Consider the following 26,463-nt stretch of genomic DNA (forward strand, 5'->3'; position numbering starts at 1 on the left):
CCGTCTCCCCCCGCTTCCATTTTTTGGGGGAGCGGGGGAAGAGGTGGGAAATCCTGGGGTCCCCCGCCAGGGCGGGAGGGTTGGGACCCCTAAAAGGGAGGGTGTTTTGAGGAAAGGCATCAGATGCTATGCTGCAAAGTTGGTGCCTCTATCTCAAAGAACATCCCCCCCAGAACCCCAAATACCCAGGAATCAATTCCCCATTATTCCCTATGAGAATCGTTCTCCTTAGGGAATTATAGAGTTCCCAGTAGACAGGGCTTTTTTGGTAGCAGGAAGTCCTTTGTATATTAGGCCACATACCCTTGATGTAGCCAATCCTCCAAGAACTTACAGTAGGCCTTGTGAGAAGAGGATTGGCTACGTCAGGGGTGTGTGGCCTAATATGCAAAGGACTTCCTACTACAAAAGAAAAGCCCTGATGGTAACCATCTGGACTGGCTCTCTCTTCCTTGCCCTTTTGTTCCACTCCTCTGTATTATTTTGACATCTATTGTTGCACTTGATGGAAGATTGTCTATTCGTTTCTTCTAATGTTTTGAATGCTGTCTGATACTGACATTGGACTGATTTGATGCTGTTAGCCGCCCTGAGCCTGCTTCGGTGGGGAGGGCGGGATATAAATAAAACGATTGATTGATTGATAATTCCATGGAACAATAGCTACCCCATAGCCATAGGACCATGGTTATAGTTTGGGAGGAAAAGTTTTTCTTTCCAGTCTGGGGCCTATCTGGCACACACACACACACAAGCTGGCAGCCATAGACAAGCATGCACCAGATCTTGGTTGTGAACTATGAAAGACAATTCCAAAGATTTAATACTGACATGCATCTGCTGGGAAAGATCATACAAGGATTTGAAGTGTGCTGTCTTTAAAGAAGAAGAGCAGGTTTTATACCTCAGCCTTCACTATCCGAAGGAGTTTTGGAGCGGCTTACAATCACCTTCCCTTCCTCTCCCAATAACAGATACCATGAAGTAGGTGGGGCTGAGAGAGCTCTGGGAGAACTGTGACTGACCAAAGGTCACCCAGCTGGTTTTATGTGGAAGCGTGGGGAATCAAATCCAGTTCTCCAGATTAGAATCCACTGCTCTTGACCACTATACCAAACTGGCTCTCAAATACACCTGTGACACCCAGCCCTCTTGTTCCATGTCATCAGAATCAGACCTGCTGCTCTTACCAGGTATCTGAGAACAGTAATAGATTGAATAAGGGTCGACAAAATCTGAACAGAGAGTAATAGGTGTTTCAGATAAGTGGTTAGCCAGAGAAACAGTGGCAGCTGATGGGCTTATACCGTTTGAAATGGAATAGACTAGGATGGAGAAACGGCCATGAAAAAGGGACCCCACTTCCTGACTTGACCTATCCCTACTCCCCCCAACCACAGAGTAGAGAGAGGCAGCTTGCCTGCCCAGCAAGCCATCTCTTTTCAAGCTCTGGGCAGCCTTGGGTGGGGTGGTGGGGTGGTGCATCTCCCCAGGCCATACAGGCCTAGGAGCAAGTTGAGTGCCACCTCTCTCACATGGCCTCTTTTCTCAAAGAGCTGGACTGGCCCAGCCTGGGGAGGGGGAGGTCATCTGCCCACCAGGAGCAGCCCACCAGTAGCTATAATGGCCAATCCACCTTTGCTTTGAATAATCAGGTTTGCAGTCTGGAGGTTCTTCTAGAGTCAACTCTGCTTTCGTGGTAGAGAAAACAGAGGAGGAGAACTTGTAGAATTCACTGACACAGAATGTTGTGATGACCAGGACTTTAGTAGACTTTTCAAGGGGATTAAAGATACTATTACTACTGATTGCCAAATAGAACCCCCATGTCCAGGAACAGAAATCCCATCAACACCAGGGTGGGGATGGCAACAATAGGAAGAAGACTTTAGACTCTGCATCCTGTGTTTAGGCCTTCCAGGGATGTCTGATTGACAACTACATAAAACATTACGCTGAAGTAGACAGACCAGTCAGATTCAGCATGGTTGTTCCTAAACTGTTGTTTTTATGTTCCCTCAAGCAGCAGCTGTGCCCAAGGATACCTTTTATCTATCTTTGTTAATCTTTCAGCTGTCCCAGCTACTGGAAGGGAGACACTGCCAGAGTCATCCTGCCTTGGTGAAATAGCACTGAACACAGTGCTGTCTCTGCAGATCATCTAGATACTTGACATGGACCAAACTATTGCTGGCCAGTTGTTATTAATTATATAAACGGTTACCACTTTGTTTCATGAAATTATGGCATTTACCCAGGGCTTTTTTTCTGCCGGAGCCGAGACTTGGGCTGGCCAGTGCTCCGGCTGGCCTGACCCACCATGCGGTAGCCATCTGTTCCCAGGCCAGGTGGTGTGGCCTAATATGCAAATGAGCTCCTGCTGGGCTTTTTCTACAAAAAAATGGTGGCATTTACCTATATTTCCCCTGGTTTTGAGGTAGATTTTAACTTCTAAAGTCCTAGTTCACAAAAGCTTTTGTAGGTAATAACCAGCTCTTTGAACTAGGACTAATCAGTAACCAGTGGAGCAACTTCAGAACAAGTAACATGAATACTCCTCATAGTGCCCAATTGTAAACCAGACATAGCATTCTGTACCTGATAGGGTTTCCAAGTTGATCTCATGTGAAGTGCAAGGTTACTGTGGCTTAGGTCCACACGGTTTGGTCAGCATCTTGTCTAAAGTGTATGTATAACTTGCATCCACTACAAAAAGAGCCTTCCTAGTAGTTGCTCACCAGTTATCAAATCCCTTGTGATGTTCATTTCTTCTCCTCACTAAACTTTTGTGGGAAGACTGTTTGTGCTCTTCTGCCCAGCATTTGATGCTGGATAGTAAGCACCGTACCCAAAATTTTCTGCCTGGTGATGTTTCTGACTTTAATTTTGGTTTTTATTGATTTTATTGCCTTTGGTATAAATTGCTTTTAATAGTTTTTAACTATATAGTGGTACATTTTAATATAAATAATAAAGGAAGAAACTGCTACCAAAAAGATCAGATTGCCCAGTGACAATACAGTGCATTTTGGTTTCTCCTATAATATGCCATAAGCCTTGACCTGGATAGCCCAGGCTAACCCAGTCTTGTCAGATCTCGGAAGCTAAGCAACGTCAGCCCTGGTTAGTGTTTGGATGGGAGACCTCCAATGAATACCAGGGTCGCAATCCAGACAATGGCAAACCATTGAACACCTCTGACTGCCTCTTGCCTTGAAAACTCAATGGGGTTGCCATAAGTCAGCAGAGACTTGACAGCACTTTCTACCATGTAATATGGCATATAGCAGACTTGCACAGCTCATGACGCAATGAGATGAACACAGTCCACCAGTCATATGTGACCCAACAAGCATCTGACCACTCTCCCCTCTTGTGCAACCCACACAAGCACACATTTAAAGTCTGTACACTTATCCATATATATGGCCAGATATGAATCCATAGAGACCATCTGAGAGAGTCAAAGCTGCCTTCGTCATAGCTTTGATTCTTAAATCTCATACCCTGAAAATCTTCTTGTTCTCTACAGTGCTACTGGACTTGTACCTGGCTGTTCTTCTGCAAGCTCACATAGCTACCCTCTGAAACATATACAGTATTTTAAAAAGGAAACACACACATTACTTCAAAGCTACCTTTCCCTCTAACCAGTCCTCTGCCATTCCTGCATAGTTTTTCTCTTTCCACTTCCCAGGCGAGTGAAATTGTCTAAACCACAGAACCTTGGTTGCTGTACAATCTTGTCAATTTCACTATTCCACAAACTTGCAGTTGATTTAGGGAAGCAGCTGCATTTACAGGCTTTTCCCCCACCTGAAAGAGCCAGCTCAATATTTTGTAGAATGTTCATATTTTATCACCATAACAACAAATAAGAAAGAGTACTGCTTAATGCATCTGACTAGGATTGGAGAGACCTAGTTTCAGGTGTCAACCAAAACCAAAACTCAACTGGGTAAATTTGGGCCATGTACATTATCTCAGCCTAACCTACATCACATGGGAGGGAGGAAACATACATGTCAACCTGAGCTCTTCAAAGAAACAGCCAGGTATAAATGTGATTGATCAGTTCATGACCGACAATTACTCTGACACATAGCCACATGCAAAATAAGTATCATGTGAATCTACCAGCAACTGAAGACAGAATTGCAGTACTTAAAGATTGTTGCTTTAAAATAAAAAAAAAACCCTAGAACTTCAGAGCCATTTTAAGTCTGCAGTATTTACAACACTCCAGTTAAAAATGTACCAGACATTTTCATTGCAAGTTTGTCGAAATCTAGTGAAAATTGGATTGTTTTAGATCAATTTTCAGTAAGAAGAGGTGAGCAACCTTCAGAAGTATGAACAGTTGCCAGGGGATGAAAGTTCCTTCTTGGCCCATTGTAGTTTGCAAGCTGACTGTGCCAAGAAACTGACAGTCAGATCAGCTCCCCCTGGCCAATGAAACAAGGCTCCCCATCTATGTGGTTACTGAGGATGCCAAGGAGCAATGGAGTAACTCTTTTGCTCTTACTTTTACTTCTGTATAGCCTCTCTAATCAAGATCTTTAAAGTATGGGCTTGGCTGTCTGCTTTTTCACCCTGACTGGCTTTCCCGCCCACTCCAGGTGAGAGAAAGAATGAGCTTAGTATTTGTTTGTTCACGGATATTTGTTATAGCAAAACCTTGTGGAGTCTTGGGCAGCAGTTTTTCTTAGCTGTGACAGATTTTGAGAATCCCTCCTTTGGAAGAGCATCTAAAGCTATACAGTGCAGGCTATTTACCAAATTTCTATGTTGCTTTTTAACCAAGCTCTCAAAAAAGGTTCACAAAAAAGTAAAAACCAAAAGCTGTATCTATCATTATCTAATACATGTCACAAATCTCTGCTTCCCTTTGAAAAGCTCTCATACAGCTGCCTATTAAGACAATGAAACATGATCCAAGAGGACACCAGTTCCAATCTCACTTCTACCACAAACTTACAGGGTGGCCTCAGAAAGCAATCCTGGCCTCAGTGCTCGATCTGCAAAATGGGCATAATAAAACTGGCCTCCCTTGCAGTAAGGCTTATAGCATAACTTAAGTTGAAAGGTTCTGAACACTTAATATGATAGGTGTACAAGCATACAGTGAAGAAAACATCCCTAAGCTTTTAGGAGCCATGTGATCTCTACTAAATTCCTCAGAATGATGAACCAATGTATACAATAAGCAAAAAAGTCAACTTTTTTCAAATAGATCTATAGTTAGTTTTCAGCAGATGGAATTGATTAACTTAACAGGCACTAATTATCTATTGTATTCCTCTAGCAAGATATTTAACTGGGGGGGTGGGAATTGTACAATTAATGGCCCAGCTTAGTCATGATTCTTTTAAAAGAACCTGTGGCACCTGTTCCAAAAATATGCAGCATATTCAGTAGTCAGCATACAGTGTTGGCTGACTATTAATGATAACTTTCTTAAAGTCAACAAATCTCTACATCTTTTTTTTTTAAGTTAGAGTAGCATTGTTTTCCCATGAACTTTATTTATCTTGGCCCCCGCTACCTCAACCTACTCCATGCTAGGCATTCAGACTCTGGCAGTGGCTAGGATCACTATGCTTGAATTCTGGTGATGCACTCTTGAGTGCAGCTCAAATACAAAAGCCAAGGGTTTCCCACCTTCATTGGGAAGAGTCTGAAGGGCAGCAAACTGAAGTGAAGGGTCTTTGCTTTCCCTAGTTGGTTACTAGAGCACAGGGGGACTGCCCTTCAAGGCACTCTGTAAAGCTCAACTTTTTCTCCCAGGCTTTTCTCTGGGAAAAGCCACTGTCTGACTGGTGTGAGACTTTGAAGACCAAATGGGATGTGATGGCAGCAAACTGTTAAAATCTGCAATATCATGCATAATCTGGGGATTAAATCTCCACTGTCCCAGATAATGTTCCTTCTAAAATGAGTTAGTGTGAGCTAGCTCACAGTTTTTTGCGGCCCATATATTTTTGTCTTAGCTCAGGAAAAATGGCCCCGGAATAAACCAATTTATGCAGCAGCTCACAACTTTAATGCCAGTAGCTCATGAAGTAGAATTTTTGCTAACAAGACTCCACAGCATAGAGAGAGTATTGGTCCCAGCAAAAGGTGAGGAGTGCTAAATCCTCCAGTTCCCTGTTAATTCACACATCTCCATCTGTTCTGCCCCATAATTTCTTTCCCCCAATAAACAAGGCTGATTTCAGCTACTGGAGAGTGGAATGAAGGAGGTAGTAGGGAGAGCATGCGAAGGAGATATGCAGTGAGTAAGAGGGTTTAGTCCCTTGAAGCCACACATCTGGTTTGCTGTTAAAACTGCACACCCTCTCTGGCTTGCATGGGACCATGGCAAACCTGGCTTTTAAATCCACAGACGTGCCACCACCATGTCTAATCCACCCCTTATTGTGGAGTCTTTATAATTAACACTCTCCTGCATTTTAACTCTCAAACATGTCCAGAATGAGTTTGCGTTTTCCAGTGGCTACGGTGTTGGGATACCAGACTTCAAATCCCAATCCTGTAAGAATGCATACTATGCTTTGCCACTTTTGCACACTGAAAAGTTTGGTGCTGTTAGTCTGGACCAAAGCCTTGTGCCGTCTGATCTTCCAGCCATATGCTCTTTCTCCATTGATGAACCCTTAGAAATAATGATTTTTACCACTGTGGTTGTACATCTATTTCAGTTGGGGGGGGGGTTTACTCCTAATTTATGGGGGGGGATGTCAAAAACCCTAAACCTGGCCATCTCTGATAGCCTAACTACTTATTTTAGCCTACTGCAGGTAGAGAGTTGGTTGAGCAGATCATGAATCTGTATGGCTGTTCCACCCATAAACATGTGCTAAAAGGATCAAGGAGAGGAGGAATTCTTCTGTTTTACCCTTAGTAGTATGCACTCTTGTATTACGGAATTGTTTATAGGTCTGGGTTGCCAACAGGCTTGGAGAGAAAAGTCCTGCCCCTTTGTTATTGTTGTTCAGTCGCATAGTCGAGTCCTTGCAACCTCATGGACAAAGTCACGCCTGGCCCTCCTGTCTTCCACCATCCTCGGAAGTCTGTTCAAATTCGTGTTTGTTACATCAGTAACGCTGTCCAGCCATTTCATCTTTTGCCTTCTGTCTTTCCTGGCATCAGGATATTCTCCAGGGAGTGCTCCCTTCTCATTTGGTGGCCAAAGTATTTAAGCTTCAGCATCTGACCTTCCAAGGAACAGTCTGGGTTGATTTGCCTTAGGACTGACTGACTGACTGGATCTTCTTGCAGTCCAAGGGACTCTCAAGAGTCTTCTCCAGCACCACATCTCAAAAGCATCTATTCTTCTGCGCTCGGCCTTCCTTATGGTCCAGCTCTCACAGCCATACATTACTACTGGGAATACCAGCACTTTGACTATACGGACTTTTGTTGGCAGGGTGATGTCTCTACTTTTTATTATACTGCCCAAGGAGCAAACATCTTTTAATTTCATGACTGTAATTTAATTACAGTCACCATCTGCAGCGATCTCTGATCCCAGAAATGTGAAGTCTGTCACTACTTTAAGCAGAGGCTTAACAGCAGATGAAGTTTTCCACGGCAGGGAAATAAATAATATCCTATTAAGCCTCTATTCAAGGGGCAGGATACTTTGTCCACCAGTCCACTGGCAACTCTATTTGGGATCCAAACCACTGTCAGAAGCATAGAATCCCTTACACTGGAAACAACCCTAATTAAAAAGGCATATTTTACATAACTTCCATCCATTAACACTTCTTCCAAAGAAGCCAGAAGATGCATTCTGATTGCTACTGAATATAATGGGACACAAACTAACCACTGTTTCCATCCACACTCTTACATCCAATGTATATTAATTCAGAAGTCAAGTTCCATAACACTTATGCCTAAAATAGCACCCCTTGAAGCAGATGCAATTGCTCCATACTTTAATGCTGCCATTTTTCCTGTGTTTTCATTACAAAAAAGAAATTCTGCAGGTGATCCCTTTCCCATCACTGTTTCCACATGCTAGAAAAACCATCAGTTACTGACAGATGAATGGGGGTGGGGAGCAACTCAAACTGAAATGCACAAAAACTTGCTAAGGGCAAGTTACTCTTACAGGAACAATTGGGGAGGAGGGGCTGCAACTAGGCATTGCAGTACTTTCCAATTTAATTCTACCACCATAATCAAATTCAAGCAACAGAAAGCAGTCATACAGGTTCTCTCCTATCACTGTGTCAGCATCTAAGAACAAGTTTGAACCCATGGTAGAAAAATACACCACACGCACATGGCAGTTCTATTAACACAACACAGTCTAATAGACACCCGGAACATACATCTCTGCACTGGAATAAATGTCAGTGCCACTGGTTTTATGCTGGTTCCAGGTTTGGCTCTCGGTGCAATCCTAAGCCGAATCATACCCCTCTAAGTCCTCTGAAGTCAGAAGGGTACAGTTCTGCTAAGGACTGCACTGCAAACCCTCAGACATCCCCCCCCCACCCGCAGGAGCAAGATCATGATTTTTCCCTCCTAGAGCCTGCAACCTGCTCTCTAGAGCAATGTTTCCCAGCCTGTGAGTCAGGACCCAAAAGTGGGTCACAAAATCTCTGAAAGTGGGTTGCAGGTGAGCCCACCCTAATGGCTGTCCCTATCCAATCCACTGCTCTCTTCTGTACCTTGGAACCCAAGATCTGACCCTGGAAACAGTATCTTCCATATCATACATTAGCTGTTTTTTTTCCCCCTTTACTGCATGTACATGTGTCCTGATGGTCACTAGAGTGAGTGAGAATCTCAGTGGGGTTTCGAGGGGGATGGTGGTGGAAGGCTGGAATGTAACCTTCACATGCAAAGGTTGTGGATGTCAGAATGCCACTTGCTTGGGATTCATAGTGGGGGCAGCTACGTCTTACGTGCAATGTTTGTTGGTTTCTCAGAAACATCTTGTTAGCTACTGCAGAAAATAGAATGCTGAACTAGGTGAGTGCCAAGGTTTGCCTAGGGCACCAATAAAAACCCTCCAACCTTGGGCCAGTCCTGGATAGGTTGCCAAGTGATTTTGGACTTCTGAATCACCATATTGAAAAGGTTAGGAACCGCTGCTCTAGAGAAAAGTAAAGCAGCAGTGTATCTGTGTGTATCTCCAGGCACTGCACAATAATTCAAATAATGCCATATTCTGATTTACATTCATTAATATTTGACAGCAAGCACAAACCCTCCTTCAATCATCATTGAACTTGTAAAAGGTCCCAAAAGGAAGCAAGACATTAGGATTACAGCAGCTAGGTTCCAAGACTAAAGTATTAACACAGTTCACTGAGTTTGCTTGAACAGCATTTATTACTTATACCTCCAACTGTTAAATTTATAAAAATAAAGGGGCAGCAGTCCTGTTCTGCGAATTTCACAACAAGATAACAAATGGAGAGATGGTGCAATCTTCTAAAACAAAATCAGTGCTTTAAATGTGGTACTTCCAGCAACTCTGATTTTATTATAACAACAGACAAAAAGCATCACTGACATACAGTACTTTTGCAATGAAGACTCGTATTGTTTTTACTGCACTTCATTGCTGTTGGAAACTTTCAACTCTTTAAAAATTGTTGTGCGCTACCCTGGAGACTCCAGATGGGGCAAACCAAACTTGTTCTTGCCACCTGAGAATATTTATTTTAAATTTCAATCACATCCATCCCCAAGAAGCTCAAACTATAGTGTACTGTATCTCCCCATTTTATCACAGCAAGTCCGAGATAGATCAAGATGGGTAGCCTAGTCTATCTGTAGCAGTAAAAAAGAGTAAGAGTCCAGCCGCACCTTAAAGACTTATGAAAGCTCATACCCGCCACAAATTTTGGTGCTACTGGACTCTTACTCTTTTTTACAGCAAATCTGAGAAGTAGGCTAGGCTGAGAAATAGCCCAAGATCACCTATCCAGGGAGTTTAACAGAGGATAGGAGATTTAAATCACTGCCCTCAGTTCTAGTCCATCACTCAATAACACTACATGGCTTAAAACTTGATTTTATGCATGTCTTATACAGAAAAAAACCCCTGCTTTGTGGAATGGTTTTGCACAGAATTAAATTCTTAGACAAGGGATGAACATGCCTCAGTACATTTTATACATCAACACAGGCCTTTTTCCTCCACTTTGAACCCACTTCTGTTTTAAGGCATTTCTCTGAGTGCCCCACCTACAGAGTTTTGGCAGGTAAGTGGGGTGAAAAAGGGCCTTGTGTGTGGTGGCACCCCATTTTGGAATACCCTCCTCAGTCACTGTTAACTTTTAGCTACCTTGTTTAGCTGAACAAACAATCTTGTTTGTTCAGACATCCAAGTGATCATTTAAAAAAATGTTTTTCTTTTAACACAATGGGTTTCATATGCTGCTGCTATTCTCTTGGTGCCACCTTTAAATACACTCAACTATACTTTAATTCTTTCTTTGGTTTTATTATTATAAACTGTCTTTGAAGCAAAATAGGAAAAGATAGGCTATAAAAGTTTTACATATATATCTTATAGAATATACTTCTTGAACACACTAACTTAAAAGCCAGTTCACTGTAGCTGCATTTCCCAACAATTCCCACACAAACAATACTCCAAAACTTCCTTTCCTCCAAAACTCTTTTGCCCTCAACTTTCATTAATTTATTCTTTTCCTTTGCCTCATCTCCCCATACCTTTACCCCAAGAGGCACAAAAAGTCACCTAACATCACACATGAAGCCTGCAGCAAGCTGCGAACAGCAGTCTCATGGATTTCTCTAAAAGAAAGGTGGGGGAGTTCTATTCTGCCCTAAGAAACCCCAAAGGCAGCAACAAATACTGTTGCTACATAATTAAATGTGGTAAAAGTCCTGCTATTAAGAGAAAGTATGGTTCCTGGATCCTACAAGGCATTTATCAAAATCTAAATATAGCAAGAGTGACATAGTTCAGGTGCTTGGCCAATCTAGCTTGTAGTCACAGCCAAAGAATACAACAGCAGTAATAGTAGTGTAACAGTAAACAACTCATTATAAAGGAACAATATAACTGCCTTTGGTCCCTTGCCTGAATCCACAACCACACAAACTCAAAGTTCGAGATTTAATCTCAGAATGGATTGACTCTTTGGTGTTAGTTACTCCAATGCAATCAGAATTGCGAGTAAGTGTATGTGTGCGCCTGTGCGTGTAGAGAGATCGTGCAGTTTACAAAACCCTCCACCTAGAGTAGTGAAAGAGAATGTAGTGACATGACTCCTGACTAACTGGGTTGCAAACACGCGTTGTGGCAATAATATGTCAAGACGACTCAGGGGTACCAGACAGGATTAGAGAGGTGCACTGAAGCTTATCAGCAGCATCGGAGTAAATTGAAGAGCTGGGTGCATGGAACACTAAGAGTTGTCGGACTGAGGTCAGGCACCTTTTGCATTCGTTTTGTGAAGGTCACTTCCGCATGAAACCCAGGGAAAGCCTGGATAGCCCTGCACCCAAATGAACTGCCGAAGACCCAGCGCGAGGCTTCGAGTTTCTTTGAGAAACCAGTCAAGCGATCACAATAGAAGCAACAAGAATGGAGAAAGGGAGGGGGGCGCAGATCACCAGTCCCACAGCTCTGCGGCTCAGTAACCCCTTACGGGTGGAGGAAACCCCGACTGAGGGCATCCAACAGCCTCCTCTGCCGCTGGAGCAAACTCATTGTTGTTGCGCTGCAACAATCCGTCCGCCACTCTTCTCTCGACTCCACTTGCTTTTACTACGAAAGAAGCCTCGGCGTTTGTAAACACCCACGCTCCCATGCAAGCGTGGGCACGCCAACCCCAGCGCGTGCTCTCGGCGATCCCCAAGCCCAAACAGAGTAACCCAAACATTAGACGCAATAGGGAGAAGGAACTCCCCTTAACCACAAGCACCCATGCCCAGCACGCAAGCGCTGGCCACTCCTCAAAAGGCAACCAGATAAGGATCGGGGCAGCTGCAACTCGCCCCCCCCCTCCTACCTCGATCTGTCAAAGCAGGCGAGGACAACTTCGGAGGCAACCGGGCTGCAACTTTCCTCCGCGCTTGCCCGCACGCCTAGAGCTGCAGCCGCCGCGTCCCGGCTACGCCATCCAGACCTTGCTTGCCTCCCCGGCCAGAATGAGCAACCCTGCAGCAGAGACTGACGAAAGAAAAACGCAGAAAACCCCAAGCCCCCAAATGCCCGGAGGAACGCCCCGGGGCAGGGAATGCCCTGAGCGTCCGGAGCAAGCGTCAAGGCAAAGGCACCAACTTGCTGCGTCCAGAAGCCGTGATTAACCCCATCGTGCTAGCCCAGCCGCATCCCTAGCAGGGACTCGTGGCCGGGTCTATCAGTCAGAGCCGCCGAGGCTTCCTATTGGGTGAGGGGCGGGGCTTGCACAGTGATGGGCATCAAAGGAGCCCTGGGCCGGGGCCGCTCCTCCTTCCTCTCCGGTTGCTTCTTCCCTTCCTTCTTCCCTGCGCGGGTGACCGAGGGGTCGGGAGCGAGGCTCGGGTCTTGTTTCCTCGCCTCACGTGAGAGAGGTGGCTTCTTCTGCTTCGTTCGCAGCCTCTGCAAGGGCCAGGAGATTGCAACACATACAGGCCTTTGGAGGAATTGTGCATTTCCGAGGAAGACGTTTCCTTCGGCAAGAGACGGTTGCTTCTTCCTTTTCCCTCCCACTTTTTTTTCCCCCTGGATTGCAGACATTTCGTCTTATGCAACGTCTCCAACAGGGCAGGTATTTCTAACCCTGGAAGTTCTCCAGCCTTTCTGTGATAGTCACAACTAGATGAAAAGATTGCAGTCGCTCAACGCCTAGCGTTTCTGTTTTACTAATTGCAAAATTTCTAAGGTAGATCTAGAGTGCGCTCTCCTCCCCTTAAAAAATAAATCCACCGGACCGCTCACAGTAAAATAGCTTTGGCTACATCATGGGTTCAGTGGGATTTTTACCATAGTAATTTAAGTACATTCTTTTCTAAACGGGAAGATGAAATCCATTAACATCTTTCTCGTACTTACCTCTGCAAAACTGAGACTACAGGTGTCAAACCATCACCCACCCCCATTCACATTCTGTTGAGAAAGTTATGAGAGCCAGTGTGATGTAATGGTAAAGAGTGGTGGTGACTAATCTGGAGAACTGGGTTTTATTCCCCACTCCACTTGAAGCTGCTGGGTGACCTTGGGTCCATCACAGTGCTGTCAGAACTCTCTCTCAGCTCCACCTATCTCACAAGGTGTCTGTTGTGGGAAGAGGAAGGGAAGGAGATTGTAAGCTACTCTGTGACAATCTAGGGTAGAGAAAAGTGGGGCATAAAAACCAACTTCTTACAAAAGGAATGAAATCACAGACTTGTGGCCAGACACATTCTCCAGATTTTGGCTTCACCCATACAGTTCTTCCTCCCCAACACAGTAAAGCAAAAGTCCAGCAACAGGGCTGAGCTGGAGGCAGAGGTTCCTCTTCAAGGCAGAGCAGTTTTCAGCTGTGAGGACCCACAAGTCTGGGTAATAAAGGAGACTGAACACTGGTTCATACATACACTACACTAAATTGGGGGAAAGGCTTTGGTGATGGTAGAATGGGAAAGTAGTGGGAGTGGAATGGGTTAAGGAGTGGCTATGTCTCTATCAAGAGCCCCGTGGTGCAGAGTGGTAAAGCTGCAGTACTGCAGTCCTAAGCACTGCTCAGGACCTGAGTTCGATCCCAGCGGAAGCTGGGTTCAAGTAGCCAGCTTGAGGTTGACTCAGCCTTCCATCCTTCCAAGGCCAGTAAAATGAGGACCCAGCTTGCTGGGGGTGGGGAGTGCAGATAACTGGGGAAGGCAATGGCAAACCACTCCATGAAAAGTCTCCCGTGAAAGCAACGTCACCCCACAGTCGGAAACGACTAGTGCTTGCACAGGGGACTACCTTTACTTTTTTTTTATGCCTTTATCACATTTTTATCTGACCCATCCTCATGCCCTCTCCCTTTTTTATCGTTACAATAATCTTACAAGGCGTTGGACTGGCTCAAGATCACGCAGTGCAGGGCTGAGTCGAGACCTGAGCCAAGGTGTCTCCAGCCTTAGTTGCATTCTCTAACTGCTGCATTGCAATGACACCCATTCCCACATGGCTGTATCCTCATGAAGGTGTTTTTGTCCCCACCCCCCACCGCCTTGTCTTCTCTATGGAGGTGTGTTTCTTTGGGAGCTTCCACATAACCATTGGGCTGTATTTGTCCTGTTTCCACAACCCTGGATACATGCTTTCCCAAACCTGATTTTCTCCAATGTTTTTGGAAAGAAACTCTCCCCGATACATTACCAAATCCTCTGGAAGGAAAGGTGCACCTTTTTCTGTCCTGCAGACAGGCCTTATATTGGGCAGGAGCTCACAGGAGAGGAACTCCAGAACCTCTAAATTTTATTGTGCTCTTTCTTTCTTCCCCCCCTCCCCAAATAATTGCTTATGGGCTCTATTGTTCAACCCCCCTGTGAGAATTTTGCTTATCTAAGATTTTACAAACTCTAATATTTCCCCCCACAAAAAATGGGGAAATAATCAAAACAGAGACTGATGGGAAACAGTCATGCCACTGTGGCCACAGAGGAGGTAATGTAAAAAGTATGATGGGAATAAGGTTTTATTATGACAATTATAATTCAGAAAGCATTTTAAGGTAGATGCTGAGCTGATATAATTAGTACACCTTCAGGTGATGTCAGGGTTGTGTGGTACATGCAAATGAGTTATGCTAATGAGCTGCAACACCTCTTTTTCTACGAAATGACCCCTGCCTGCAGGCGTCCCATCTGCATAAGCACCATTTTCCTGCCCCATTTGCAGTCCCCCTCCCCCATTTTTCCACCACAAGGCTTTGGGTAGGCTTTTTAATCAGTTGCTACTCACTATAATTATAGCCATCTGCTGCCATATCTATTCCATTTCAAATTTTAATTCCTCTGATTTTCCTGTTTTCATTTTTTAAAAATGTTTCCAGCACCTTTCATTGCAGATATATAAACAGATAGGTGTAGGCAGTTTTTGTCCTAATTAGCTAAAAAAGAACAGCAAGGAAAAACTGCTAGAGAGCTCACTGCTTAACTTCTGAAAATGCCCTGCATAGCAGCTTTCATTACCAATGTCCATCTCTCGAGTCAGCATTCTAAGTGGAGATGAAAACAAAGCAGAGAATCCTCATATGTACAAGCTGCCCCATATATCTCCTGTCCCCCTGCTCCTTTTCCTAGAAAAGAAAGTGCAGAGGTTTACCTGTAATGTGTAGTTAGCCTCTAAAATGTGAATGATGTGGTAGAATGCAGTGCAGTACTTCAAACTGCAGGAGAAGGGTCACAATCTTCAATACACACACATGGACACATCCTTCCCTGCAAATAGAAAATGAGCACATGAAGAAACAGGCTGGAGTACAGCCTTATTCTTTGAAATGCTATGCTTTTCACTTGCAGGGTTTGGGGGGGAGGGTTTTACATTGTTTATTAAATTAGTAGTATCTAGATTGATACCAGCTGAGAATTTTAGTATCTCAGGTGACTTCACAGGCAGAACAAAGCATAAGGTGAAAATTTATGCATATTTACTTGAGACTAAGCCCTACTGCACTTGTGTCTGAATAAACATAGACATGATTGGGCTGCATTGCATCAACCTTAAACATATTTATTGGGAAGCAAGATATACTGACAGCAGGATTTTCTGTAGACTTCAATTTTTCTTTTGGAAAACTGGAGGAATTTAAAAAACTCCCATTAAATATTTTCTATTTTAGAATGAAGTATATGCTTTTTAAGACAAGGTCACCCCAAATGATAATTTCTCTGTATACTGAACATTTCTCGAAGGATATCTGTATCTTTGTTTAAATGTGACTGATCTTGTTCATTAGAAATATGACAAAATGTATGTATGATTATTTAAATGTATTTTATTGTATAATGTATTTATTGTAATCATGGCACTTTCCATGTCTGTAAGCCGCCCTGAGCCTGCCTTGGTGGGGAGGGTGGGATATAAATAAAAAATTATTATTATTATTATACTGTCAGAGTGATCAGTGTCTTTGAGGTTGAGTTCTTCAGTTCCCAAATTAGATGAGATTCCTTAATACTGTGACTATGTAAAGATTGTTTCTAAGTATAAATAATAAACCCTATTTACTATGTATAGTGGGGTCCACCCAATGAGGCTGGCCATGCCTACCATTTGTTTTTAAAAATGGAGATAAAACCAAAAAATTAGATGTGACAGAGTGGCTAGTGTCATAGGTTTGCTGAGACACTTGGAGGAGAGGTGGAAGAACAGAGCTGACAGCAAGACATACAGAACTCCCAACCACAAGATGTACTGATGATAATTAGTTTAGATTAGGAAAATAATGAGCTACTGGTAATCATTAGTTATGGAGTTCTCTGCTCATAGTGGAGAGGTTATTTGACAAATGGGTCTGGTAATTTCCCACACTGCTGTTCAGTCCACTTTGAGGAGTTCTCATGGTATACAACAAGCCATACAACCCATTCATCACAAACGGCATTCCTGGCCACTTTCATGGGCAAGATTTTTAAAGAAATGGCGAGCTGAGTGTCTTCATTAGCTGAAAGATAAATACATGACACAAAATGTGCTTAGAGGAAAAAAACTTGGAACAGTGATTGTCACTGAGTAGTCTTACAGTCAAAGATGTTTAAGAAGCCAAATTCTTTGTTGAACAGGGGGAGTCTCCTATTTCTAATCACTTTCAAGCTGACTCCTCTGAAGATAATGATTCAATAAGTTTGTATTTTTAGCAATGAATGAGTATGCTGGTTAGTAGCAATGTCCTCTAGCAGCTAGAACTGACACTGCCAAAGAGAATTTCCTGCTTTATTCAATATTAGTGGGAGGTTTTCAGCAACAAGCTTTAATGCTTGCCAAACGCTGTCCAATCCTTGGATCTTCACTTGGAAGAAAGTCCCAGTAACCAACAGAGTTAATGAATTTCAGGCGAGAGTGCACATCACTGCAATCTTAAAAAGAGCTGGAGTGCTTGTGGAATTGCAGTTAAATGAATAAGGGAGGGAGGGAGGGGGGGCTTAACAATTCACAATTAGCTGACTCAGAATTAATTTTAATTTATTTCAAATATTTCGAAGCCATCCTTTCTCCCAACATACTTACAGCCCATGGTGGGTGACAACCTATAAATATTAAGCAAATTTATCTCACTCTCTGTCATAACTAGAACTAATCTAGCAGTATCATTACAGCATTGGAACAGGAGCTGAGAAATCCAGGTTCAAATTCCTATTCAGCCATGAAGCTGGGTGATCTTGGACCAGTGTGCTCTGTTTCAGCCCCATGCACCTGACAGTGTTGTGGGGGATAAAATGGGAAGGAAACAGTTAGAAATCAAGGACTTTGCACTGCATCTTAGCCTCAGACTTCAGAAGGGGACTGTAGAGAATCAGAGAGATAGACAGGTTTGGACCTTGAACTTTCTTCCTCTCCAATGCTCCATTGCTATCCCTTTGATGTACAGATACTCTCAGGGAATCTTCCTTCCAGCTAATGCCTTCTCTTTCACACTTTTCCATCTTTCCACTAGGAGAGCAGGCCATGCTTCCTGCATCTCTATCTATACTATTCAGTTAGACTCCTATCCCTATACTGTCCAGAATGGAGTTTTTTACAATTAAAGGACTCATATAAGTTTGCTAAGGTAAAGGTTCTGTATGTCATTTGTTTCTTCAGCAGCACACACACTCATACCAGCCTGGTAAATTCTATTAAATTTAAGAGAAGCCATGTGGGATCAGACCAGTGGGTCACCCAGTCCACCACTCAGGTGTCATCAGGAGGTCCACCAGCAGGGCCAGAACTCCAGAAGCCTTCCCACCATGGACCCCCAAGCACCAAGAATACAGAGCATCATTGCCTAAGACATAGTGTTCTATATATGTTGTGGCTAATAGCCACTGATGGACCTCTGCTCCATATGTTTATCCAATCCCCTCTTGAAATTCTCTATGCTTGTAGCTGCCACCATTTCCTGCGGCAGTGAATTCCATGTGTTAATTACTCTTTAGGTGAAGAAGTACTTCCTTTTATCTGTTCTAAACCTACTGCTCCTCAGTTTCATTGATGTTGTGTACCTTGAGCATTCTGTTAATCTAATATTATATCAGGTGGACTCTTTTATGTCTTCCTGAGCTCCTTCGGAGAATGGCATGATAAAAAAGCACAGAGAGGTAAATAGCAGCAGCCTGGATGAACTGATCTGGTTTTCTAGGATCTGTGGGTGAGATTAAATCTAACAAATGGGTTATAACTTGGATGTAGGATCTTGTTTCCAGATACTCTACAATGACTTCTAGCACTTTATAAACATCAGTTGACACTCCATTCCTCAACCTGAAGTTAACCCAGAGTTTCAGCATCAGGTATGGAGTAGGGGGAGGAAGACTCATACAGCATACCCAAATTCCCCTTGGAGCCTCACTATCTAGAACAGTAAATGGGAATGAAAATGTGACCAGTGTAGGTTGCATAATTTGCATAATAGTTCCTTAGTTATTTAGCTTTACACCCTGCTTTTTTCTCCAATGGGAAACCAAAAAGATTTACTACATTATTCTCCTTCTCCTGTTTTATTTTGAGAAAAACAGCTCTGTGACGTAGGCTTGACTGAGAGACACCAACCCAGTGGGGATTGAAAACTGGTTCCCCAGCTCTAACTACGATACCATCCTGGCTCCATATTGACACAGTTTGGTCCCAGTGAAATATGTATCACCTTTTCTCAAGGACACTGCCTTTATGTATCACTGAACAACAGCTCTGTATTGGGAATGTTTGTGTTCCTTTGTCAACAAGTTAACATCCACTGGAAATTAATCACTGATATATGAGAGAGAATTATATCAGAAACTAACATCAGGGCTAGCCAGCCTCTTCGAATCACCGTTATGGTTTTCTATATTACTGAGAATCAAAAGGATGCAATGCTGAGTTTGGCTTGGCTTTGTTTCAACAAGTCTTTATCGATTTTTTTCCACAAAAAAGAATGTCACTCATTCCTTGTCTTTTATTTGGACACATCAACAGTAATGTTATTCCAGATTAAGTGTAAATTGTAATGGATCTATAGCAAGTCTACCTTCTGGCACCTGGGTGCTCAGGACTTGATTTGTTAATAAAACAAGCACAGCCATGAAGGCTGCCAGAACTGATCAGGCACAAGCTAGGGCTGATCCCTGGCAGCTTTTCTTGATTCCTTTTGAAGCTGTCAGAACATTTGGCCTGCTGCAGCTTGCCATGGCTCTGGCCTTATCATTACTAGGCTACTTTTAGGATATATAATCTTTATATGTGACAAGTTGGGGAAGTCCCTTAAACAAAGAAGGGACATCGTTAGACATGGCACAGAGCACATATTTAAATGCTAAATCGGTTCTGCATTCATTTCAGGATATTGGATTAATTCAAATAATATTTACCAATCTGATTTGAATTTACATAGTAATTTAGTTTCTACTTGTGTACTTATATCCGGGCTGATTCAAGGTTTTTATTTATTTTTTCTTCACAGAAGAAGATGACCTGTTAGGGATTTTATACCACAGTGCTACTCCGAAATATAATTTATTTCATTTAATTGCTTTAGCAAGTTTTGCAGTCACCCTGGCTTTTGGTCAGAACCATTAATAAAATGGCAGTAATGGTGATCTTCATCTGTTTGGGGGTTGATTTTGCTCTAGGAGATGAGCTTTATTTGTGAATTATAGAATACAAACCCCAGTTTTGAAATTCTGTTCCCTGCAATAAATCACAGCTCATCAGCTTGCAGTTTCTTCAGCGTTTTATGGGGAAGGAACCTGGAAAAGATGGGACTAAAATCACATCTGGAAGTCTTTCCACATTAGAATGTTTAACTTAGAATGCCCTTTGGAGTTAAGTGCACTGAGAAGATGGAACTGGTGAGAAGTTTCTCAGGCTGGGTGATTCCCTTCCGGATTCAGTAGTGGAAGACGGGTGGATGAGAGCCAGCAAGCTGTTCCTAGGAAGTACTCAGATTCTCAGTTATAGTGTATAGAAATGCAGCAAATCAGCAACTTTATCCCTCCTGGTCTCAGCTGGTTTTATCTACCAGGGATCCAACCCCTTGTTTATCTCCCAAATATATGTCTGAAACTTAATTGAGGGGCTGAGAAAAGAGTCTGGGGGGAGTGTCAAGGGAAAGAAAGAAGAGAGGGAAGCCCTCCCTCCCTCCGCCGTCTCTTTAATGTTAATCCCCCCTTCGAAAAACCTCTTTGGAGTGGAGAAATGGCCCCTGGAGTAACATTATACATAGCTAGAGAATATTGCGCAGTTTAGTCCATAATCTAAGGTCGTGACTGTGTACAGTTTGGCTCCAGAGGTATTATGAAATGATACATTACAGAATATATAGGAGGCACCTAATTTCCTTTTTTAAAAACTCTCAAAAACATTTTTTGAAAATCTAGATGTACTACTAAATCTTGCCAAGAATGGATAATATAGTGAGATTTAAGGTACAGTCCTTGTTGATGTTCATTTTAATGTCCACTGATTTTAGTATAATATATTTAAGCATGTGCTTAACTCCCCAATTTGAAATCAATGGTATTTCAAAGCGTTTCAGTTTGACTGGATTGAATCCTAGGTGTTTCGTTTGTTTGCTTAAAATACAGTGCTAATAATTGCTTTTAATGTCAAAGAACACCTCCATATGGAAGACCCCATGAATCTGATTTCATCCCAAGCCCCTGATGGTGGCACACTGCTGACCCCTGGACAACACTGGCACCACTTGTTGGAATGCAGTTACTTCTGTCTCCTCAGCACACTCAGCAGTGGAGATAGAAATAACTGGAAAAATCCTATGCCAGGGTGCAGAGAGAGTAGCAATAGCAATCTAACTGACACCAGTCATGGAGCAGCTTTCCAGTAATACCCCTGTGATAGACAGACATGGAAGCAGCCAACCAGTACATGCTGATGCTGCCACATCCTCTAACATCAGTCCAGCATGCCCATATGCAGAACACAAGGGAGGGAACAATGAGAACACCGCCCCCTCCTGTATAGGAATTGTAGTACAAGCGGAAGAAACTTGAATAATCACAAGGAGTCCTGCAGATGCAGTCTCCTCCTACAAGCCAGATGCCCTTTTGCCAGAGACACATAAACATAAGGAAGGAAACATGGCCACACATTACCCACCAACCTCTGTAGCTCAAGTTGGCAGAGACAACCCCTGTAGAATGCCCAAGCCATCTCCTACATGAGGGTTCGGTTCTTGGGGTGATGGAGAAGGCAAAGCAGCATCAGCTTTCTGCCCGGAAAGGGTGATGAAACATAACAGTAACAACAAGGGAGCACACAACTGCACAGTCACAGAACATAAGAACATAAGAGAAGCCATGTTAGATCAGGCCAATGGCCCATCCAGTCCAACATTCTGTGTCACACAGCGGCCAAATATATATATATATATATATACACACACACACACACACACACACACACACACACTGTGGCTAATAGCCACTGATGGACCTCTGCTCCATATTTTTATCTAACCCCTTCTTGAAGGTGGCTATGCTTGTGGACGCCACCACCTCCTGTGGCAGTAAATTCCACATGTTAATCACCCTTTGGGTGAAGAAGTACTTCCTTTTATCCGTTTTAACCTGTCTGCTCAGCAATTTCATCCAATGCCCACGAGTTCTTGTATTGTGAGAAAGGGAGAAAAGTACTTCTTTCTCTACTTTCTCCATCCCATGCATTATCTTGTAAACTTCTATCATGTCACCCCTCAGTCGACGTTTCTCCAAGCTAAAGAGCCCTAAGCGTTTCAACCTTTCTTCATAGGGAAGGTGTTCCAGCCCTTTAATCATTTTAGTTGCCCTTTTCTGAACTTTCTCCAATGCTATAATATCCTTTTTGAGGTGCGGCGACCAGAACTGCACACAGTACTCCAAATGAGACCGCACCATCGATTTATACAGAGGCATTATGATACTGGCTGATTTGTTTTCAATTCCCTTCCTAATAATTCCCAGCATGGCGTTGGCCTTTTTTATTGCAAACACACACTGTCTTGACATTTTCAGTGAATTATCTACCATGACCCCAAGATCTCTCTCTTGGTCTGTCTCTGCCAGTTCACACCCCATCAACTTGTATTTGTAGCTGGGATTCTTGGCCCCAATGTGCATTACTTTGCACTTGGCCACATTGAACCGCATCTGCCACGTTGACGCCCACTCACCCAGCCTCCACAGATCCCTTTGGAGTTCCTCACAATCCTCTCTGGTTCTCACCACCCTGAACAGAAAGCAGAAAGCAGTTCTGTCATATACTTAGCTCACTCAGCAAAGGTACTCAGGCAGTACACAAGAGGCAGCTGGTTCAAATTCCAGCCAGCAGAACATTTCCAGAAGGCAATTTTTTTTGTAAGATTCAGGCTGTACGGCAGCAAAACAGAAGAAAGAGAGACAGAATCCATTTCCACACCATAGGCACTCTGGATCACTCAACCAAGTGGGAACACAGATACCAAGCAGCGCATTAGAAATCTCCCAGCAGGCCTAGCATTGTCAGCAGCTGTACATCAATCAGAGGCCACTTTAAATTGTGGCATAGGACACCATGTGAGTCCAACACAGATTGAGTGACTGGAGAGTCAGCATGGAGGGGGGAAATTCTAGTCGATAAACTGAGCTTTTTGCTTGTAGGTGTTTTGTTGTGATAGTCACCATTTGGCTTTAACATCTTTAAAAGTCTCCACCTGACCCACATGTTCTGCCTTTTAGCCATACATGGTGGTAATAATAAAAGTAGCATTGCATAATTCCATTAGGAATTTATAATTTGAGAAATAGCTGATGTGGTCCATTTTAATTGTGGAGACTGTGGCCAAACTATCCATTATGTTGCAGATCTATGACCTACCCAACAATTCATCTGATCTTAAAAAGCAGCTGTAGTCAGATCAGAGCTATGGTGCTAGGGAAGAGGGAGTTCAAAATCGCTCCCTCTCAACACACACACAGAGTTTCTCTGATTAAAATTGACTCTTCAGGCTCATTAGTTATGGAACAGGGCAAGCCTTTCTCCTACTAGAACTAGTAGTAACCCTAAGAGGAAGGGGAGGAGCTGATCTTGACTGTAGCAAGATGGTGCAAGGGACATGGTAACGTCATCCCCTTCCCAAGGGTTAAAGCTTCAATTCACCTTTTCCCCTTCCCAATTACTTTTTAAGGCTTAACTATATACTAGACGATCAAGTTATGGATTCACCATGTGTACTTGTTTATCTTTTTGGTGATATTTGGATTATGATGTCTTCCTGTAATAAGTAATAAAACTACCAGTGATAATTTTTGTTCGTTAAATTGTAAATTACTTTCAAGATCTCAAAAAGGCACATACATTGAGATTTTTATTAGTATGTGGATTTGTTTACCTTTCTTCAGTTAATTTACTAATCAGTGAAAAGGGCAGATAGTTAATTAACTAAACATTCTGTAATCTGTTGACAGTCTTAGATGTCACCCAAAGGAAAGCTACGTGAGATAGCTTTTGTAATATAAATAGCAGCTCATTATAAACAAGTTTAGGTGTAATTTGTGTACTGTTTTCCGTTTTTATTTTCAGCAATGGCTCAGCTTGAGGAATCTAGTGCTCCTTTTTTAAAAAATGCTTCTGCTGTCCAAAAGTAGTCACACTATACTGTCAATGAAGCAATGGACAATAAATAGTGCTTTCTTGTCCATTGCTTGTAATCTACACTGTGGTCCAATTTTTTTATTTTTCTTTCCAGTTCTGAAATATGGCATTTATTGAAGAGACAGACATAAATTAATAATTTACAAACACAAACAAGGAGTAACAAACAGAGAGAACACTCTTAAGAAAGCCTACTACAACTGCTAGTTGGATCTATTCAACAGGATTGATTTACAGAGAAGTGTTGTTAGGATTGCCACAATCCTGCTGAATGCCGTGGAACTGACTTTCAAGTATATTCATGGGATCAGAATGTAATTGGGTACATTTTATTACTGGTGTATTCTCAAGTTCACCTTCTAGGGTTGCCACCTCCAGATCTGGAAATACCTGGAGATTTGAGGGTGGAGCCTGGGAGAGTGGGCTTTAGGTAAAGGAAGGGCCTCAGTAGGGTATAGGGCCATACAGACCACTTTCCAAAGCAGCCATTTTTTGCAGGAAAGCAGAATAAATGTTTTTTCAAAATAAATAAACTAGATAGTTATAATTTCAGAGGCTCTCCAGCCACTTGAAAACCTGGAGATTGGCAACCTTCAAAACATGTTTTCACGCTAAATGTACAGTTATAAGTGAAAATAAGTAGGAATGCTCTAAATGCCTGTATTCCTGTAGAATATTTCTGGAGACAGTTTAATAATAATTTCATTTTATATAATATCTTTCATATAAATGTCAAAAATTCTTCACACATTGGAACAAATGGGGAGATTAATAAGAAAAAAATCTTAGAGACAAATTTACATTCTTGTGGCTCTGGCCTTTTCTATAAATTAACAACAGCAATCTCAGTAAACTATTTGCCATGGAATTAATCACAAAAGTAAAGCCTAGAAAACATTGTTTCATAAAGCCATGAAATAAAGAGAAAGCTTTGCATAATATTGTGCTGTCCAAATTTTAAAAACGTGATTTGAGAAAAACAACGTAACTTTGGCTCTAACCTGGTGTGATGAACATTAGAGATGGGCACAGAATGCAATAATGGTGGTTCATTTTGTTTTGTGGTTCATTGGGTTGCCTGATTCATTGGTTCATTTTAGTTCTTTTTTTTTCAATTTCCTGAACTGATTCATGGTTCATTTGCTTTGGGTAGGGCAATGGTCCCCGAGCGGGCTAGAGATGTCAAACTTGCAGCAAACTCTTTAGTGGACTCTTCTGTACCTGCTCTCCCAAGTTTGGTCAGAATTGGATTTGGGGGGGCCGAGTTACAGCCCACCAAAGCAGGTGCCCCAGGTGGTTTACTAGTTTGGGAGACAGAACAGCCCCCAGTGGACTAGATATGCCAAACTGGCATCAAACTCTTCAGCAGACTCTCTTCTACCTGCTAGGCTGCCTGGAACAAGGAACCAAAAATGACCCAAATGAACTGCCCAGGAAAACAGCTAATATGTTTCCCAGTTTGGGCACAACACAATCAAATGAACCAGTTCGGAATGAACCATGAATTGGCCCATTTTGAGCACAAATTGCAATTGTGGTTTGTTTTGTGGCTATGCCTACTGAAGACTTAACATTCATTACATTACATGATGAAAGGAGAATGTGGTGTGTAGGTGTGAGGAACTGCTCTAGAAAAACCAGCAATAACCACTTGACTATTTACAATAGGGTGAATAAAAATAAGTGACTGATCCCTTACTAGTTCAAGATTTAATTGTTTGTTTAAGCAAATTATTATTGCTCAGATTCAGACTGAAGAGGGATTACTTGGATTTACACAGGTTTTTGCCCCCTTGAAACCCATTTGATCAATAACTTGTAACATGCCAAATCCAAGTGGTTCTGCAGGCCATTAGAGTGCCAGTTCCCCTAGTCTTAAGACTCTACATCCTTCTTCACAATGAAACACTATTAAGGAACAACAAAACAATGATCTCCCTCTCTTTGCTCCCGTGTTACTTTAGCCAGTTTGTTGCTCCACAGTCTGCAGCAAGTCACATCTTTGTTTTCTACCATAGCAGCAGAAGAAAACCACAGCATGAAGTACCAGATTCATATGATGTTTCAGCATCTCAGAAGTGCTCCAGCAACAAAACCACTGTGTCCAGACAGGATGAACTTCCTTGTTAAGTGAGATGAAGTGGATGCTTTGAGCAGCAGAGGAAACACCATTTTCCTGCTGCCAACCTTCTGTGTTTGCCAATACAAGAAGGAATAGGAAAGGAGATGTCATTGAGCCCTTTTGCTTCATGTGTGAAAATATCAAAGTTCAGCACAGGGTCAGGAGCTGAACCTACATACAGACATTCCTCTTCATTTTACTCTTAGATCACTGCCTCAACTCCTTTGCCCATAAATACTGCCACAAAAATAGCAATCCATCCTCACAAATCCCATATTATTAAGCTCCTGTTACTGTTACTTATCATAATGTTCCTAAAGTTGAAATTAAGAGCTAGCCCAATAAATCACTCAATAAAATACTAATTATAAAGCCCCAAGTTCATAATCTATGAAACAGTATAATTATATCCTCATGTGTATTACCTGCATTTCAAAAGTATCTTGCTCTAGGCCATTTACAGTAAAAATGAATGAAACATAAAATAACAATAACAATAAAATTGAAGTAGAATATAACCGTGTATCATAAATATATAATATGTCCCACATTTATTTAAAGTAGTCCCACCAGTAAGTCA

The 26,463-nt window shown here is 42.5% G+C and overlaps 1 protein-coding gene across 1 annotated transcript in view; it reads right to left on the reverse strand.

Annotated features, from left to right (window-relative positions):
- Positions 1-12,925, reverse strand: part of TGFBR3 (transforming growth factor beta receptor 3) — a 200,922-nt gene extending 187,997 nt beyond the window's left edge. Inside the window, exon 1 of the mRNA XM_060232181.1 lies at positions 12,015-12,925. The gene's annotated coding sequence lies outside the window, so the exon portion shown is untranslated. The remainder of the gene's footprint in view (positions 1-12,014) is intronic.
- Positions 12,926-26,463: the final 13,538 nt, after the last annotated feature.

This window comes from Heteronotia binoei, chromosome 2 (genome assembly GCF_032191835.1).
Source record: "Heteronotia binoei isolate CCM8104 ecotype False Entrance Well chromosome 2, APGP_CSIRO_Hbin_v1, whole genome shotgun sequence".
In the NCBI taxonomy this organism is placed as follows: Eukaryota; Metazoa; Chordata; class Lepidosauria; order Squamata; family Gekkonidae; genus Heteronotia; species Heteronotia binoei.